Here is a 20,826-nt window from a genome sequence, read left to right on the forward strand (position 1 = left end):
TGCTGTGGGGGAGACCGTAAGCTCAGTGCAGGGGTTGTAGTGCGCCCCGCCCCCCCCTTGTGGAGCTGTGGGGTTGTTTATCTTAGAGCCATCCTTCTCTCACTTTTTTTCCTACAGGGAACAGAGTTTTGCCTTGTTTATCTTTCTTTTAATTCTCAAATATTGTTTACACCTGTTTTTCACATACTATCTGAAAATAAATTTTGTGTCTCTTTACTAAGATAGGTAAATATCTTTTTTTAACAGATACATACTACACTGAGGCACAGAGGCTAATGTTTTTTGAGGCTGCAGAGTGAGAGAAAACCAGAAGAAAAAGCCATTTTGGAGACTACTGAGGAAAGGTTAGTATAGTCAGCAGACTTTTGGAGGGTCCTTCCCAAATTAGCAGCAGCTGAAAATCTCATTCATTTCCAACTCTTTCATGTATTTTGAATTTTGCCTACTTAATTTAATTAAAGTGTAGCTAGTCTGAGTTTTAGACTGGCTGTGGTAGTTGTTTAGCTTGAATGCAAGGTAGGTAGACAAGTCCAGTAACACTGAAACTTTGTAATTATTCTGAGATCAAGAAACACCAGTCTTTTTCCCATGTTCCTAGTTGATCAGTTCTTAGCTTATAATAGAAATACTTACTATTTATTCTCTGTATGCTACCTTGCCCTTAAGTTCCTATCTTCAAGGTCATCTCATTGTTTCTTAGCAGTACTTCAATTTGTCTCTGTGTTGACAATGCCTCCCAACTTAGTATCATCACAAAATTTCATTCATATACTTTTACTTTCTGTGCCCAAATCATGATTTAAAAGTATTGAGAAAATCAATCCTATTTCTGGTCTTTTAGGGTTGTACTCAGTCCAAGATTTTCCTCTTCATTTCAGCCTATTTTTATTTCCCCCTTGCATTTATCCTACAGATGCTATGACAACTTTGCCGGAGTTACACTAGAATGTAATTTGGCTTTGTGTCTTTTCCGTGGCGTTTAGATCTAACAGTACAGAAATTTAAGCACTTGTTTTGGAATCATTCTGCCCCATAACTAGTTAAGCTTTTCCAGAAAGGCGGTAATGGTTCAGCTTGTGCTCATTACAGTATCTGGAATGGCAACTTGGACTCTCTTAAAAGAGAAATTAAGAAAGAATACTCTGGAAATTAATTTTTCATGTAGTTTGCAGGCTGTTTTTTTTTCCTGTCTCTTCTGATCATAAAGTCACTGTATTCTCTGTATGATGAAAACGTCCTTCATAGTCACTTCTTTTATTGCAAAAGTGAGTTGAATCAGAGGACCCAGTGTGTGAATTGGCCAAGAGGTCACAGACTGATAATAAAAGGAGTATAATTGATTAGCATGATGTCACCATGCTTAATTCATAATTATCTTAATGAAAATTTTCTGTGGCCCACTGAGTGTCGTCTTCTCCTTAATGCACTGAAGCCAGTTGGACTTCTAAGACCGCCTACTTTCTGTTTGTTGAGCAATTTCTCAGTTGTGCCTGTACATTGATCAGGACCCGTTTTCTCTGGAGCTGCCTGCTGAAATAAAGGTTGTTTTACAGAGGTTGATGGAAATGGATAGCCTAATTTATTGTTAGATGTGGGAAATGATGGGTTATTTATAGTTTTTCTTGGTCTTTCAAATAGACAAAACAAATTAGTCTGTTGGTTGAAGTCTGATTTAATATTACATGCTTTTTTTCCTCTTCTAATTTTAGCCAAGTATGTTGCAAATTCTGTTGTAGCTTTGACAGTAAATACATCGGTTACACTGCCAGACTGTAAATTGAAGATGTGAATAAAAAATTCTTTATTAGTCCAATTACTACAAGAATGGGCCTGATCAACACACAACGTACCTGTCTGACTCATTCCTCATTTGACCTCCCCCCACAAAAAACAATGATAAGAGAACGTGATTTTTTTTTCCTGAAGATTAATTTTGTTGTCCTTATAGTCTCTCATGTTCTCTGTATTTGGGGATTGGCTGTTAGAATGGGCTGTTCTTCTATGCTCCCAAATTTTGTACTTGCATTTATTAATTAAATGGCCCTAGTTTAAGGCTGTTCAGTTTTTATAAGAGTCCAATGAGTAACGTTAGTGAGGTCTGTGGTGTAATTTTATCAAAATCTGTTTATCTTCACTTCAGCTTTGGGCCCACTGGATATTGCATGCTGTATTCCTGGCTGGAAATTGTGGTAATATGCATGAAATGCTCTGAGATTTTGATAGGAAAGATGGAACCTTCTGCAAAAATGCACAAAGTGTTACTCATGTGGACACTTGCTGAAATCTGGGCAAAATATCCTTGATGTCTGGATCTGGATGTATGCCAGTTGGGCAGCTATGGTCTAGCTGTTCATTTGATTGCTCTTCTAGAAGAGCAGCAGCTCTGTCAGGTATGACATACAGTGAGCCGTTTAATAGGAAAATGTTTATTTTTTGGTAGCCAACCAGAGAGATCTGAATGTGTGAATGACTCACCCCCGTAGTTCACCTGCTGCTTGCGTTATTATTTGTGGTTCCAGATATTAAACAGAAGGTGGCGCTTTGGGCTCTTCCTTGAAGCAGTAGAAAAAGGGCGAAAGGGTACTTACTGATGGCAGAGAGTTCAGTAATTCAATTTCTCAAGGCTTGCTTCATAATGAGAACTCATAATTCTTCCTGTCATTCTCTAGTTTAATAGATGCATCTTTTAAGTGACACCCAGGGCTGGCTTTTAGAGCAGAAGACTAATTAAGTACTATGTGCATGAAACTGATAATATCTCAGGGAGTTACAGATTATGTACTCACTGGAGACTGTTAGAAGAGCAGAATTTTGTTCACCATGTTATTGCACAGCTATCTGTCTCTAGTTCTCTATAGAAACATGGTAACAGAACTATTGAAGAGCAGTGGAAAAAAGAAAATTATGTTCATCATACAAATGGGTTGTGTAGATGCAAATACATTGAAAGTATTAATTTTTTCGAAGTTAATATCTTCAGATCTATAGCTGTTGCTCAATGAAATCCAATGTAAATGATCTTTACAAATACTGAAATGTCTTGCCAATATGGAGAGCTTCATCTGTTGATGGACATTCTAGCATCCAGAGCTGGAAATGTAGCTGACTTCTACATGGTCTGAATCAGCTTCTTTATTAAGATGCTATCAAACTGTGCTTTTTAATCTGTTTAAAAATCAGCTGTGACTACAGGTTCTTGTCTAACTTTAGACTGAGAAACTTGATAAAATAAGAACTTCTTATTCAGTAGTGGTTGTTCTCCATCTAGACTTATGTGACTCCTAACTTTGCTTGTTACACAGTCTGCCAGGACATCATTAAGATGAGAGCTTGGAAACCATGTGACCTTAAAATGTAAGGGAAATCATTTATACTTGATTCACACTGAGAGTGAAAAACAAATCCTCTCAAGCTGTGGGTGGTTGCAGAAGACAGGAGATTGCCTGTCAGAAGTGAGAAATGTTACATGGAAATTTGTATCAGCACTGTAACACAATTACTGAGTTCTTGAGAGTGGAATTACTTTTGTTTTTTAGGAGGACTCTTATCAAACTTTTAATTGCAGGGAGACAAGCTTTTCTTTCCAATATCCTTTGTATCCCCCTCCCCCCCCCCCCGCCCCGGTAGCGTTCTTGCTTTTGGAAATGAGTGAGAGTTTTATTTCTGTCTGCACTGTACATGTATGCTATGTTAGACCTCTTTAAGCGAGCTTTGGTTTAAAAAAAAAAAACAACAAAAAACAGTATGGCATTTTCTTTTCAAAGGCTGTGCTATAATCTGTTTTACAGATGCTTGAACTGTACTGTTTCAAGTGAAATCTGACAGTAACTTTGTTAGAACTACATACTTAACCTACACCCATGCCTGTATATGTATACAAATATTTCTGTCCATGTAAAACTCATTTTTCTTGTTCTTCAAGGCCAGGACATAGCTTTTCAAGGACTGATTACTGTATAGAGTTTCACTAACCCTGGTCGAAGATCATGGAAAAATTCCCTCCCCTTGAAAATGATTACGTCAGAAGGTCTCAGTGATGACAGCAGCACATGTTTTTAAAGAAACCTCTTTCTTTGCTATTAAAAATGTACTTAGTAGGTGCTTGATGTATTTTTGTAAGTGTTTTGAAAAGAATTGTGAGTGTGTTTGATCTGATCTTCTTGGATGTATTCCCAACAGCATGGTCAATGAACTGTTTAAACTGCATCATCCCCATGTGATTTTTCTGTGAGATGGCACAAATACATACAATCTATAGATGCTGTAAGTACGTTATTAACATGTAGATGCTTGCAAAGTCCACTAATCAAATAATAACTGGAAGAGTGTATGCAGCTTCATTAGATAGTGACCTAAGTATCTGTTTTATTCTGACTTTAACTCTTTGCATTTCTAAGAGAACCTTCATTGCAGATATATTCCTAGCTTGAAGAGGTTATACGTTTATAGATTTTTGATGTTACTGGGTGGCCTTTAGATGTAATTGAACTGTGTAGCCAGATAATCAACACAAATGCTTGTAACAGATACAAAGCTGTCAAATACTTGTCCATAAGCTGTATTTGAGCTTTATTTCTTTTTTCATTTGTTGCCCAGCAAAATCCTCAGGCAGATAGGCAGCAAAGCTTCCATTCCTTTAGTGTCTGCCCTTGTTTTTAGCGGCTTTGATGTAACTTCAGTCCACTCTAGTGTCATGTTTTTGTTCTTAGTGTACTAGTATTACAGAATTTTGTGAACAGAAATTCTGGAATAAAATGGCAAATATTTGAGGGGGGAAAGCAGGATTGTATATTATGGAAGGATGAGATGCTTTTCAATCTAAAAAGAGGAGGTTGCTAAACTGGGGGATAAATATTTCTAAGTGAACAGGAAGTGAGAACTTGCTTGTAGAAAGAGGAAACTTTAGCCTGTCTCTAGTTGTTCTGCATAGTACTGCTAGTACTTGCATTTCTGATGTAGTTGCTCAGAGATGGTGCAGTGCTGGAGGTAAGAGGCAGAGCCATTTGGGGAATGCGAGAGGGAGGATTTGCAAGGAGAGGAAGGCTGAGAGGGAATTAGGAGGATGAACCAAAAGGTTCAGAAGAGCAACACTAGCCTTATAGAACTGGAATCTCTTTTGGATATCATTACTTGTCTCTGTAAGGGAGAGAATACCATAGAGTGGTAGAGCTGTAGGGGAAAGAGGATGTTAATGCTATTAATTTGGCTTTCTCAGTTTTAGCAGTGGTTTTGCTGCCTTTGTTCTGGTTCGATACTTACAGAGCATTGCTGACTTCAGTAACCTCTTTGTGCTTCCCCTAACTAAACCATCTGTTTCTTCAGAATGCATATTAAACAGGTATGAGGGGAGGGTCTGTCTGGTAGAAAAATGTTTAAACAGCTCAAAGGCTTACAAAATGCTATTAGGCCAGAAGAATAGAGGGACCACAACAGCTGGAATGGGGGCTGTGCAAGGTGTGGGGAGGGGCAGGAGGTCGGGAGTGGAGGTTTGATGTATCCGGAAAGCAGCTGCCATCCTTTGCCATCCTTTTTTGGGATACTGTGGGGTTTTCACTAAGACTGGTGAGAGGTGGTGAGCGTGTTGGAACAGATAACCCTTCTGTGCCTGTCTGCTATTGGGAAGCTCTCAGTGTAGGATTTTCTGTGCTCTTTGGTGAGAAACAGTTGTCGGGACCATCTACGAGATATTGGGCTATATAGACTATTGCTTTGGCGTTTTTGTGTCCTTGGAGGCCTGGTGAAATCTGCATGCTTGTCTTTCTTCATAGGAATTCTTTTCTTACTGGTTCTGGCTTGGTTTATTGCAGCAGTGAAAGTGAGAATGTGTGACTGTGCCAGTAATTCTGGAGGTGATTACTGGCAGAGCATCAACAATTGTTTCAACTTGTATAAGCCTTTAAGTCCAAGTCAGAGCTCTGTGAGTGAGAGCTTAGAACTGCCCTAATTGAAAGTAGACCTTTCCTCATTACAGGCATAATAGAAGCGAACCATTCACTGCAGTGGTTGTTTACTCTTTTTCATAAGAATTTAAGTAATAGGTACAGTGCAGAGTCGTGGAAAGCAAGTAGTCCTCATCCATAAAATTATAGCATGGGTAGCAAGGTGGCAAGCTGCAAATAAAGTAAGTGTGAAAAGAGTGCAAACCCACAAGAGAAAGAATTGTTTAGTATAAACTGGAGGTCTGACAAGTGATACGAAATTAAGAATGTTACAAAAAGAAAAAGCAGAACAAAGACTTGCTTCCTAGTGAGGTGCATTAGTGTGGGCAGTAATCATGTTGGGGCAGAAATAGATAATCCATGCTGTGGCACACTTGAAATGCACTGAAAAATGAGATGTTAGGGTTTGCGATCTTCAGGCAGAGTGGAAGGGGTGATTTTTAGTATTGCTTTTCCATCTTCAATTTGTGATTCATTCCCAGTTCCATTATTTCTTATCCTCCGTGTACATGCCAGTTGTTAATCTTATAAATCATATATGCTGCATAACAAAAGCAGGGAGTGTTTATCATTAAATACTGGAAATTGACTGGAGATAGCTCATGTGACCAAGGGGCATTATAGTCCATAGTCACGGTGATGACGAGCGCAATCTAAAACGTCTGATATCCAGAGAGCGTGTTAATGTGAGTAATGGATCATAGAATATGATTCTTTTTCCCAGTTGTTTGATGCTGTGCTATCTAGCCTTCAGCCCTTAGGGGACAAACTGTGATGGAGTACACTATGGGCGAAGCTTAGAACTGCCCTGATTGAAAGCAGACCTTTCCTCATTACAGACATGATAGAAGCAAACCATTCCCTGCAGTGATTGTTTACTCTTTTTCATAAAAATATAAATGTCAGGTAGGGTGCAGAGTCCCAGAAAGCAAGTAATCCTCATCCTCAAAACTATAGCATGGGTAGCAAGGTGGCAAGGTTTCCTACCACACTTGTACATCAGCATTTTGTGTTACAGGAATCACCTTTGTGTCCAAGATGAGAATTTGAGGCTGTGACAGACGAGCAGTTAAATTTTGCTATGGCAAAGTCTGATCTACCCCCTTGAGACACTTTCTCTGACAGTAGACTAAGCAGCTGGATTTCATTGTCAAAAAGCTGAGTTGTGGGTGCCTGTTCTCTTCTGCTTAATGTCTCTGCAAGGGCAAAATGGGTAGTTGAGGGGCAACAGTTTCTTAAACTGTCATTGAGCAGAAATCTTGCGCAGGCCAGTATGAATACCTTTAGTTTCCTTTGCTGCGTTTCTCAGGCTGCAGTTTCATGATCCTTCCTCACGCATCCCAGGCTGCTTTTTCCTAATGCCTCTGTCATGGTGGTGATAGCAATTGTGCAGCCACAGAATCAATGGGATTGGGAAACCAATCTAGCTTTAACAAATTTTGAATGAGAGAATGTGATTTAGCTTTCAGCTGCATCAATAGTTTTATCCACCTTGTGGGGAGACCATGGGACTGTTCACATGGATGCCAAAAAGGCTATAAGAAGGATGGGACCATCTTTTTCAGCAGCTGCTTGGGCTTGGTTTCCATTCAAGTGATTTGGAATCCATATGCTTCATCCACTAGTGAGGAAGCCAGAGGGGGAAAGGAGTTGTATAGCATGAACATCTCTATGCTAGGAGCTTACGGACCTAAGCTGAAACAACTGCTTGCTGGAATTGACCCAGCTATTTAATACGGAAAATGGTATTTTTCCCCTGGCATTACTATTTGTAAAGATCTGTATCAGAACTGCAGAAATGCATGTATTCTGAACACAAAAGGCTTTTTTATATTCTTAAAGCTCTGCTGTGGTTTGGATTGCTATAGACAATTTCACATTTTGAGCATCTGATCCAAACAGCACTCTGGCCATAATTTTGTTAAGCTTACTCATTTTATGACTAAGGTATTTTGTGCGTAAGGTAGTCTGACTGATAATTTCTTGGCATTGCTAGTACTCTACAGGCCTTTGCACTTAGCTACAGCAATCCTTGTGATCTGTCTGTTCCATCCATTATCAGAGATTGCTGACTTCATGCAGGCAGCAACTATTCCAGCTCCAGAAGAAGCACAGAATTTTCTTGTGTGTAATGCATTCCAGTATAATGAAAAAAAGTCTGAATATAAAAGAGTACTGACTTGTTTCTGATGGTGCTGCTACATAAAGGGTGGTCCTGGAGCAGCAGTGTAAGAAAAGGTGGTGACAGGTCTCGGTTACAATAACTTTCATTTTTTGGAAGCACGTAGATAGGAGAGCATCATTACCCGGAAAATACTGTGAGAGAGAATTATTTTAATTCTTCGTTTGCAGCATGTGCAGAAGGGACATGGGGAATATTTCAAAGCTGAATAATGTATTAAGATGCAGTTCAGAAAGTTTCTTTAACTTTCAGCAGTAATAACTTCACTGGGGTCTAATCAGTGGCTGAAATCTTTTCTCTTCTGATTCACAGCATGTACCTATTTCTATACTCTCTTTAATATCTGTTTTCCTGTTTCAAAACCGAATTCCAGGAAATCTGCCTATGACTCAAGTAATACAGCATTATGACATCAGAGTATGCTTTTGTGTGTTGTCAGTAATGTCTTTTGTTTTTGTTTTCGTTTTCCTTTCTTGCTCACATCTGAATTGCTCTCTTGTGAGGTTAATTGAGATGGAGTGACATAAAATGCTTCTGAGGATCTTCCAGTCATGCACCAAAACTGTTTGCTGTGCCTGTATCACTTCTTTATATCTGAGAAATCTATTGACTCATGCCATATGTTTTCAATTTTGAAGAGATTTTTAGAATTGCAGCTTCTGATGAGCCTGAATGTAATATCAGCCTATGCATGCATAACTAGCCCAAGTGCTGTGAGGAACTTTAGCATGCACCATTTACCTAGCATTTTGCCCACCAAGACTGAGAGATATTACAGTGAAACTGTGAAGAACCGCCTAGGATCTTAGCGACTGTCATTCAGGACCCTTTACATTGGTTGCTAAGCTCCAGTTCCTGTTTTAACAGAGACAAGACTGGGTCCGAGTTTTAGATTCTTCTTTCTTTTAAAGAGACCAAGGCAATTGCTTTAAACAATCTTCAGAAATTGTGGTTGGGCTGAATCGTAAGGACTAGAGTAGTTTGACTAGATTGCGTTTAGTGTGCTGCTATGCATCCTGGAAGCCAGGGAGAAGAAAACAGACTGGAGGCAGTAGGTTGAGTGGCCATCGTCATCCTGTGGGTGAGCAGTAGGAAGCTGTCACCGATGGATGAATACCAGCCCACTCAGTGCTGAGATACTGTAACCTGTGGTTCTGCTTTGCTTTCATCTGACACAAGTCTGTAATGTTACTGAAAAGCTCAGTTTTATACCTTCCATCCTTGTTTTAGTGATAACAACTGTATACCCAGATGGTGCACTGATCAAAGAACTGAACGGGCTTAAAGTCCATTGCAGTTTTTTCTTGTTATATGGCCACTAGAGCCAGCATAAGAGTTAGAGAAGTGAATGTGGGAGGACAAAACCAGCCTTTTCATTAGCGGCAAAGATTTATGTTGGAAGAAGTAGAAGCTGTTGATATGCAGAGATTTTTCTCCTTCCCCGTAGGATCTGAGCACAGAGGTAAAATAGTGTCTGAAGCTGCTAATAGTTTCTTTATGCATCAGAGCTTTGCTACTGTGAGCAAATCAGTGCAGATTTTTAATGTAGGAAACTTTTAAAAATTCCTAGTGTAAATCATTATTTGTATTTGGTCTGGCTAGGTGTTTTTTTCTCCTTTTTCTCTACAAAGTTGTCTCTCCATTTGACAAAGGAGCAGGATGTTTCATGGTGACCCATTACTGTGTTTTAAGGCAGCAGTTATTTTACACAAATTAGAGGACTAATTTTGACCTTACAAAATAAATAAATGACCAGTACCAACAGCTCCTCTTGATTGTAAGAGGAAATTGTGGTTGTTCAGTGCATCATAAAATCAGGATGCTTAGTACCATTTCTGTTTTTTTGTACCCGTGTAACTGAGAGAATGTGTTTAATAGGAAAGATGATAGCTTCAACTTGACCTTTTCAGATAAAACAGAGTATTTCTCTAATATTCTTTCAAGCCTAGTTTTCTAATATTTTAATGTTTTCTGTGTGCTTCATCAAGAATTAAAAAAGTTCTTTAAATAACTGCTATGAAACAAACTGGAAGTCCTTCTCTCCAGCAATAGAATCTGTTGTGAATGTCTCCTGCGTGGCAGTGTTTCCTTGAGGCGAGTGAAGGCATAGTGAAAAATAGAACTGTATATATTTGAAAACAAAAATAAAATAGAGGTGGATATTTCCTGAAAGGGTCCATGGTTCCCAAGATGCTGAAGATGCTAGCGCTGTAGGTACCCTTGTAGAAGTTATATTAAAAAATTAGCTAGTCTTGGCAGCTACAGACAGCTTGCAGTTGCTGAGCGTCATCGGTGCTCAAAAGCTGAAATTTAACTGTAGTGTCCAGGCAAGAAGATAGAATGAACACACTCATGTAAGTCAATTTTTTTAAGTATTCAAAATAAGTGAATGTACAGCAGCTAAGTAAATGGGGAATAAATGAGAAGTTTGCAAAGTAGAACTTTGGGGTTGCATGTTCTTACCCCCTTCCCTGTCCCCCCCTCCCTCTGGGTAAGAGGGAGATGACAGGAAGAAACTTGCAGAAATGTGGTACCTTAGAAGACACTTTGGCAGAGCTTTCTTGATTTGTGAGAGTTTTTTTCTAGTTCTGAAAAAGGCAAATAATAGTTAGGCATTATGATCTAAGCAGAATGAGTTGTGCATGTTCTGCAAGGAGGCGAAGTCAGTGATTGCTTGAGCTGTAACTTCTAAGCATAGCTCAAGTGTAATATTAAGCCTCTTACATGTAGAGCAGTTCAGAGAACACTTCAATAATAAAGCTTTTCCTCCAACTGTCGTGTCTTATGGGGGGGGGGGGGGGGAACAAAACACAAAGTGATTTTGAGTGATCTTGCTACTCATAAGCAGATGATACATGTTCAAAAAAAAAGTCTGCACAAATTTCTCTGGCAGGCATATTGTGTACAGTATGGCCTTGTTACTGCTTTTAGAAAAGTCAGCTTCTACTGGTCAGAAGTATAATGTTTGCTATGTGGGCTTTTCTCTTGGGTGTATATATGTATTGTACCTTGGTACATATAGGTCATACTGGTCAGTAAAAAGTGCTAAGGAAAAAAACACTCTGACTTTTTCGGGATAGACAAGTCCTTGTAGTGTGAAGCAGTAAACCTGTATGATCTGTGGTGAGGTTCAGACATTGAATTGGAACACAGGACACATGGGTTTGGCTACTGATTCTCTGCATGATCTGTTTGGATTTGGGTAAGTTACTTAATTTCTGTGTCTTAGTTATAGATCTGCAAAATGAAGAAAGTAATGTTTTTTGTGCTTCCTAGGCCTCTCCTTTAGGACAAAACTCAAAGTGTTTTGGAACAGGTTAGGTTTTGCACTGGTGGTGATGAAATGAATTTTAATTAGCTTCCCTGTATAGTTGTGATTATTCCTCAGATTTCATCAGTTCTTTTGAAATGTAATGGGTTGTAAGCCTTGCTGGAGTGCTGAATTTCTTGGGACATTGTGAACATCTAAGTAAACAGCAACTCTGGATTACAGATTGTTTTGTTTTGTTTTGTTTTTTACCTGAGTTAATTATATTAAAATTCCTGTCTTTTTAACTGGCCTATACTGATTAAAATTAAAGATGAAGTAGCACACATGTAGACTTCTGCCACATTAATTGCTGCAAAAATGGTTTCTGCTGTCACTGTATCTGATATAAATGTAAAATTTATTTCCTTAATGTAACAGCGTATTATATCATATTAGATATCCTGAGGAAAATGAAGTTAAATATTACTAAACCATGTTCTGCATGTAATTGACTGTGTTTTCTGTAATCAAGGGTGATGCTGTTCCAACTAATTTTCCAGTAATCGCCAGAAATTGGTGTATTAAGAGCCTTCAGTTTAACTGGTGATTTAGCTCCAACCCTGATGTGTTGAGTGCTAGCTACAGCCATTGAAATAGTTCCTTCAGTAGTTTCAATAAGTTTTTAAACTGTTTCTGACAGACATGTATGACATTCATCTAGATGTCCAGGTCCTTAAAGTATTTTTAAATATGTATACAGAGTGTGTCTCTTCTCTTCCCTTTTAAGAGCAAGAAGTATAAAAATCCCACAAACCCTACTATGTTAATATACCAGGAATGCAGTATAGGGGAATTTCCAATTTGTAGGGATGATTTTAATGGAAATGGATGGACTTTGGTTTTTCTTAGCATCATTCAGAGTCAGGATGACTCCAAATCATCATGGAGTGCATATTAAAATACATCAGTATAGAAATTCCTGGTAATAGTCTTGGGGCTGGAAAGACAAATATCACACCATATAGGTCTACTGGTAGTGGTATATAGCTTACTGCTTATCATCATTCTGTTTTATTAGGTGCTGATATGCTCTGGAAAAACTTGTGTGTCACTTGATGATTTATCTTCCCAGGTTGCATAGTTGGGTTTGGTCAGGTGACTGTTAGTGATTAAGCTCATAGTGATTTAAGCAATTACTGCCTCTTTTCTGGAAGTTATCCCTTCATCTGCTGAAGGATGACTATGTATTATTCTCTTCTCATCTGTTGTAATTGAAAGTAAAACAGGTCAGCTTAAATCGCTATGGTGTTTCAGTGGACTAGAACTGTGTAGCAGTCATTTGAAGGATGGTCATGTCTTAAAATTGTTCTGACTTGTCTGAAGTGGTCTCACCATACTGCTGTTATACTGTCAGGTTAGAGAGGTAACAAGATTCTATATTCAAAGGCAAAGAGGAGGCTTTTTTATATGTCCTGAATCAATGCTTTCTGACTCTAATTGAATACTGAAAGTAGATCAGATGCATTCATTCCTGTTTATATAACTTGACATTTTTCTAGCAGTTCAGCTTCAAGGAATGTTGGTGTCCTGTCCTCCCTCAACCTCTTGGCTGCTCTAGATAAGCAGGCTAAAAGAGCTCTGTTGGTACCTAGCTCATCTAAATAATTCAGTTCTACAGACATATCCAATTAATAACTAACAAACAAGGACCAAAGAGCAACGCTTCGAAGAGTTTGAGTTTTCTGTGAGTGACAGGTACAATAAGCGGAGATGATTGGACTGAATCCAGTCAGTTTATAAATGGAACAGTCAGCACTGGTAGCATGTCACAAGAATGTAAACACAAGATTTATCCAAGGAGCATTTAATTAAACTGGAAGGTAATGGGTAATGGAAGATACAGTGTGTAGCTCTTCCATTACAGAAAGTACTACATGGCTTAGATAAGTTATTGCTGGGGGGAAATGATGGCTTCATGTTTTCCAGGACACAGTATGAAAGTACTATATAACATTTTCGAAAGCTACATGGATTACATTGATATAACCTTCAGAATTTTTCTTATGCTAAGTTAGTTCTTGGACTGTACATCCAAAAGCAACAAGTTCTGGTGGCATATGTGAAGAGTTTAGGGTACTGTTGTTTAAAGAGTACATTTGACAAATAATACAAAAAGTCAGTAGTGGAGCCAGGGCGTATGATCTGGTTCCTTCTGTCAGTGCATGTTTTGTGGATGTCAGCCAGTTCTCGATAGACATGGCACTTCCTCAATATATTCTGTGGTGTTAAAGCCTGTTGTCTGTTAAAATGTTATTATTGTTCTTTAGGTAAACTTTAATATTCTCTCTCTCTCTCTTTTTCTCTTTTTAATGGAGAGGACTTGGGTAAATGTGCTGCTTGTTTGCTTGAGACTTAGTGCTGCATATTTATTTTGTTGGGCAATTCTGCATTTTGTATTCTAGAGAAATTGCACAAAGGGAAACTGATCTTTGCCATGCATTTTTTCAGGGGCATCATTTGTTAAAGGCAGTACCAGCTGAGGGTTAATTGAGCAATACCTTCCAGTTTACACAGTAATAAAGTGTCACTTTGCGGTGAATGAATGTCCTGTTCGCTTAAATTTATTCTCATGTCCTTTACAGTGGAAGTATTTGCTGGCAAGCATCCATTTCCTTTGTGACACTTGATCTGCTCAAGGTACACAAAATGGAGTAGAGAAACTTTGATCTGGAAAGAAGAAAAATTCAAGCCAGGGGGACAGATTATTACATCGTTCTAAAGCATCGGAATGTTTCACGATCATTTCTTTTGACTGAATGGTAGTGTGTAAGTAGGCTAGCCCAGTGAAATCTCTTATATTTAGACCTGTTGCAACCAAAGCACTCTTCTCCTCTTTAAGCTGTCCTGCCGTTGTGCAGTGTCATGGACAGAAGGAAGTAAGACAGGATGCAAGATCTGTGTTCGTATCTTTGTCTCCCTTAGAAATGTTATAACTGGGTAGGTAGGTACAGTTTGCTCCCCGTTATGAAAGCGGCACCTGTCGAGACTCCCTTCTTTCTGAGGGAATCTCTGTTTCTGAGATGATCAGAAGTTGATCTGTGCATTCTGTTTAATAGCCTCTGATGGACCTATTTTGTGTGAACTTGTGCCCTTCTGCTTTGAATGCACTTCTATTTCTAGTCTGTCCTTACAGTTCCTGAGTGCACTTTTCTGTTTTTTATATTGTATAATATTCTTGATAGTGTGTTTCTCAGTCTGCTGTAATGTTCCATGTTATCATGCTTACCCATGTGAATGGAAATTCCCTATTATTGTTGTTTTCAGCCTTACAGACAACTAGTCTTCCCTAACGCTTTGTAGATGTTGTAACCGTTCTTGTCAGATTATAGTGTCGGTCAGTACTAGCCACAGTACTGCCCATTCCTGGTTGGGTATGGAACTTAAGTTTCTGTAAGTTCTGTGGCATTTTTAGATACAGTAAATGTTTGCTTCTAGTCAGATGTGTACAACTTAATGTATTTGACATTTCAAAAGGAATAATGTGAGTATTATCCTTGTTTCTTCTCATACCACTGTCCTCTCATAGATGTATTTGTTTCTTGGCCTAAGTTAGGTAAAATTTTTCAGAGGACAGATTTATCTTTTTAGTTTCCCAACTGAGCAGAAAGTCTATGATGTAACTGCTGTGCTACGTGTGAAACAAAGCTAACGATAAACATAACATTCTGGTTAGGTGACAGACAGTATTACAGTTTTACTTAGGGAATACACACAATGGAAAATGTTTTAAATTTTTGTCATCAACAGTGCTTATGCCGCTTCATAAAATATTGAAGTGTCAAATTTTAAACCAGTTATGTGTGTTTTTAATGGGGTATTTTCCAGTTTTTGACTTGCTGATTTCAAGTTTGTTTTATACTCTCTCCAGAGATTATAAATTTATAAGGTAGATGTTTACAGTCTAGTGTGACTGAAAGGTTCTTGAATAACAAAGCCTAGGACTGAAATTGCAAAAGGGGATGGATCTGCAGTTGGGGATATGGAAATGGCTGGGCTTCACGGGATAGAGCACCTGTATTTAAGGGTGCTTTTCAGTCACTTTTGCTTAGGGTAACTGTGAAAATAGTACCATTGATATGCATCAGAAAGGCAGTAAGGTTTTAATAGAAATAAATGTGGCTTCTCCAGACTGTGGACTGCCAATCCCATTTGAGAGGGCTTCTACCTTAATCTGACATCTTGTTTAGCAATGATAACACTGGAGAGTCCAATTAAAGTATTTCAAGAAGACATCCCAATACAAGAGTACATTGATTGTCCGCTAATGCATATTGAATTTTAGCTAAATACAGCCCCGGGTGCTGTACTGGAAAACCGGGGAGCTTGCTGTCCAAGCTCTTAATTCATTTTATATCGATTTGGCTACTAATGATATAACCTTCTCGTCTAATTAACTGACATCTGCATTAGGCTGAACAAGAGCTCCCCTGCTAGGAGCTGTCCACTTGGTTGTGTTGTGAGATACGTCCTCCTTTTATGTTAGGTTTTGTCCAGATTAGCTTGTTCCCCGAAAAATAGATTGTATAAAGGATTGACTTTTTCTAAAATAACTTGTAAAGGAAGTTTGTCTTTCTGTTGCCCACATTCCTGCCTGTGTGCCTAGGACTCATGTTGCTGGTGAGTCTGGCCAGAGCTTGTTGACTGGATCCTTCTCCATGGATTACTTGCTCCTTTGACTAATATAAGACTGCCAAGAAAGGATATGAACACCTGAGAATAAATGGGTCATTTTGTATGTGTCGGGGCATCGAGCAACCATCAGATGTAGATGATATTTAGCTCAGAACTTTGTTAGGATGGAAGGGGTAATCTGTGTATGAATCTGCACATGATTTATTACCAAATCCAGAATCTCCCAGTTCTCAGGGTTTTTGTTTGTTTGTTTGTTTAGTTAAAAGAATGAGAAATTTCGATTTTGGCTTCTGAAAAAATAGAATCTGTTTTTAATGCAAGACACTTTTTGCAGCACTTAACAGGTGAAAGGCCATTTGTTTGTAGAGGTTCATTAGAAGTGGCTATTTTGTTTTGTTCTGTGTGCTGCTGCTGTGTGTGTGTTTACACGTTTGCATTGGGGAAAAAGTTGTGAGTATGTCCTTAGTAAAGATGATGTTAAATCAGGATTCTCTTATGTTTTCACGTCTGGAAGATTAAGAAGTTGAAGCTTTCTCTTCTCTGTGTATGAGATGTTACAGGGTTTTTTCTTTGATTACGATCCACGTCACTTGTTTTTCTGTGTTATTTGTGGTGTTGACCGTCTCCTAAGAAATTAAGGTTCCATTGCTTATTTGGTTGCTGTTCAATCAAACTTGACAGCTAGTAACTGTTTTAAGATTTCTCTGTTCCTATGTGCTTCTGAAGCTAGTAGCTGTGAGGAGGAGAACCCAAAATTTGTCCTCAGAGAGAAAAGTCTGACAGAACTCAGCTTTTCATTTAGTTTGGTAGAAAGCAGCTTCTTCAGTCAGCATGTGAGTATGAGTCACTTAACAGTCAGCATCTACACAATCCTGGACTGGCTATAGCATTTTGTCTCTTGTCTGATGGGGATATTAGGAACATGGGCTTATCGTGGTGTGTATGCTGTTCAAAGATAACAGATTTGTGAAACCAGGCTTTGTTAGTTCACTTGCTTAGGGAGCAAGTTGTTTCCTGTGTTATTCTAGTCCTATCCTGATTAATTTTATTTCTTACTCTAATCAGTGTGTAACAAAATAGTTCTGGTTTAGATATACTAAAATAACGATTGCATTCCAGTTTCTGCTAAGAAAACGCACAGCTTTCAGTTGTAACTGATGTTTTTATTGACAGCAATAGAGCCTCTTTTTTCCTTATTGTACCGTATTTGATACCACTAATAAAAGATAAAAACAGCTTTTATATTGTTTTCCTAGCATGCCTCTCGGAACATTCTTACTTGGATGGGTAATTAGGTGATGAAAGCAATCATTTCTTTTCACCCCTCAGTGCTCTACAACGTCCGAGGCCTTTCCTTCCATTATCTCTACTTCCTCTTTACTAACTAACTACCTTCTTGCACAGCACACATGGCCTTTCACAAAGTTACTAGAGCAAAAATGCAATTGGTTGCTACAGTCCAATATATTGACAATGTAACAAGCAGAAATTTCAGGTGAAGTAGAATGTAATGCATTGGTCTTGCTATTGTACTTTCACTTTACAAACACTGATAATGACTGGATGTAACAATATCTCATTCCAGCTTCAGTGTTGATTTATCTTCCATAAAAATCTCAACAAAAGCTGAGTGGTTTGTACTTCATGAGTATCTGAGCATCTGAAAGTCACCATCTTGTCTGAGAACTGAAATTCTACAAGTGGAAAGCAGGAATCTTCCTTTCTAAGAAGAGGTGTTCTTTCCCTTGAAACATTAATGGAACAATTCTTCAGTGCTGACAGAATTAAAACACAATAAAGTTTCTGGTTATTGTTCAGTGTGGAGGAGGCAGGAAAAGCTCACCTAAGACAGCTTTTAAATCATACTGATAACTAAATATGTGCTTAAGTATTGGTGAGAGAGGGCAGAAGTGAACTTTCTAAACTGCTGTTTTTTGTTTGCTGGCAAGGAGAGCTCAGGAAACTGTGTGTGGCACGTAGCCTATACCTTTTTATTTTATCCTGTTCATTCCTTGTTATTCTCTTGGGTACATACTCAGTAATTAATTTTACTTGAAGGAGTGCAATCAGTCCTGATTTAATTCTTGATTCGTCACTTCATTTTTTTGAAGGGACTTGCATGTATAATCAGTGCTGTCACCTTCTGTTAATAGAAATGGTCTGTGTACATGCCTTAGTAGCAATGATGATATATTCTACTAGGTCATGGCATGGATTTTGCATAATCTGGTTTCTTTCCAGCTATTAGCAATGAGCAGTGAACAAAGGAATGAGGAAATAGCGCAGTCTAGAATATAGAGGAATAGCAAATGTTAGTTTTTCAGAATGACAGAAAGTTAACATAGGTGTGTCCCAAGGGTGTCCAATATATTTATCAGCAATTTTGAAATGAAAGGTAATTGGCAAGAAGATAAACAGTACCTCTAAATATATAGGGTGCTTGAGATTCGTGGTCATCAGAGGGATCTGATGAGGCTGAAGGAGTAGGCAAGATGATTACAGATGAAATTTGGTGTTGGCAGATGTTAAAGATTTGCATAAGGAATTATTGGAACTCTCATGCTTGTTGGTCCCTAGAGTGCTTCAACCGCTTAAAATGATCTAGGCCAACATAGTGAATATCTCTGCTCGGTGAACAACAGTAGCAGTTAGAAGGAAAAAGTCTATCTTAAGATTTTGAGTTTAGAAGTATGTCTGGTAGTCTCCAAACTCTGGAGCCTCACAACAGTTAGTTCTTGTTAAGTATCCTTTGGCTTTCTTGTATCAGCTATTCTATTTTGGAGGTAAAGACAGAAGTTTAAATCTGACGTCAGTGCTAAATTGCAAAAGGCACAGGCCAAGAAGGTGTTTTAGTTGGGGTTTTGGTTTTGTGTTCCTGGCCTGATACTGAACAGACCAGTGTACTGACTTGAGACTAACCCAGCACAAGGACACTGAGTAGTTCAGAGGAAAAGACAGTCTGAGAATTTATGCAGTCTCCTGTTAGCTGCAAAGCCCAACCTCTGCTGGGGGCAGGGGAGTGTGCGTGTGTGACAGTGGTGGGTAGAGGTAACATTGGCTGTCTAAGGCAAGAGCGTGTCACAGAGTAGCTGATGCAAATCCATGCTTGAGTTTGTCTTTTCCCTCAGAATCATTACTCTCTAATTTACATGTAGGTGGAGGGATTTTTTCATTCCCCTCTCTTCCCTGAAGCATCTGGCTTTGTCCAAGAGCTGAGAACAGAATACAAGAAAAGTGTTTTATAGAACCCCTTCTTGGCAAGGGGTTTTGATCTGTTCCTTCAGGAACCTTTGTCTCCTCTGCTAAGGAGGTGACCCAATGTGCAAGAAAGTCTTGGCACATGAAAGGCACCTCAGTGGCTGCTGCTTGTACTTAAATGGAATTTGTACTTGAGGAATACTGAAGGTTAGCTGTACTCTCTTGCAGAAGGTTTTGTAACCAATGATAGAACATGTTCCTTAGTTAGCTGAGTTGTGTGATAGTAGAGTATGATATGATTGAGCTTAGTTTGAAAAGTTATGTTTGTATCTGTTTACAAAATATCAAACTGTCTAAGCTTTATTTATCTCAAAAGTAGAACTGAATTGTTAAGAGGAACAAATGTGCAGAACACTTTTATTTGTGTCTATGTGGCATTGTTGAGTTAGGACATACCAGAATTGTAAAACATATAAGACACATGTTTGCAGAAGAAAAATTATTTGATTCTTGAACAGGGAGTTAGGCTAGGTCATGGAAGTGTTATGCCTTAACATAGGCAACCAGATTGTGAGTTGAAAAGCTCATAGTTACGAGTCTTGCTTAAAATACAAGCTCAGGTACATACAGGAGTAGTACTGTTAGTGTGAACGATAGTTGGATTTCTGGTGAAATCTGTTAGCTGAGTTGAGGTCAATCTAAAAGAAATGAGCACTAATTGATCTAATAAATCGATCAACCCATCATCTTTTCCCTTTCCTTACCATTTCATCTTTTCCCTTTCCTTACCATTTTGTCTTGCGTGATTTACCAGACAGGAAATGTAACTTGGTGATGCTTGAGAATAGAGGCCGGTCTTGATCTTCTAGTGTTAGCATTTCAGCTCCATGGAGGGAATGTATGTCATACGTAGTATGAATAATAAAGCAGCTGAGATTTTATTCCCAACTTTTCAGTAAGTCCCTTTGTGACAAGTTGTAATCCCTCTATGCCTCAGGGCCTTCCTGTGTTTAAAACATGCATACATACAAACAACCATACAGCTTGCATTTGCATTGTGGTTTGCAGTTCTTTCAGAAATATGAATATTAAGCATGAAGTGTTCAGTGCACTGAAAATATGCTTCTAGTGTGATACCACTGCAGCTCCAGATTGGATGTAGAATAACAAGCAGTTGTGTAGTATTGTCAATGACCCAGACTTGTACATTGAAGATTTTGTACAAACTAGATTAAAAAATGTGAGAAGGGTAAAGAAGAGATATCTGCTTAACTGTTTCTGCTAGTTCTCTCATACAAAACACAAATGTCCTCTGATTTGGAATGAATGTTTTTCCAAAGACAGAAGTGAAATCCGGAGAGCTTGAGGTTGGAAGAATTAGCTGCTAATCTCACATTTCTGCAAAAAGACTGAGCAATTTCTGCTTTATTGCCCTGAAAACATAATGGAGCCCTGGGGATCACTGACAAAACCAGCTTCTGAGAGCCACTGGCACTTAGCAAAATTGACTTCATTTAATCAAAATATTCTTTAAAAAAGCTGCTGTGCTGGTTTGGGAAGCTGCA

The sequence above is a fragment of the Dromaius novaehollandiae genome, chromosome 15 (genome assembly GCF_036370855.1).
Source record: "Dromaius novaehollandiae isolate bDroNov1 chromosome 15, bDroNov1.hap1, whole genome shotgun sequence".
Taxonomy (NCBI): domain Eukaryota; kingdom Metazoa; phylum Chordata; class Aves; order Casuariiformes; family Dromaiidae; genus Dromaius; species Dromaius novaehollandiae.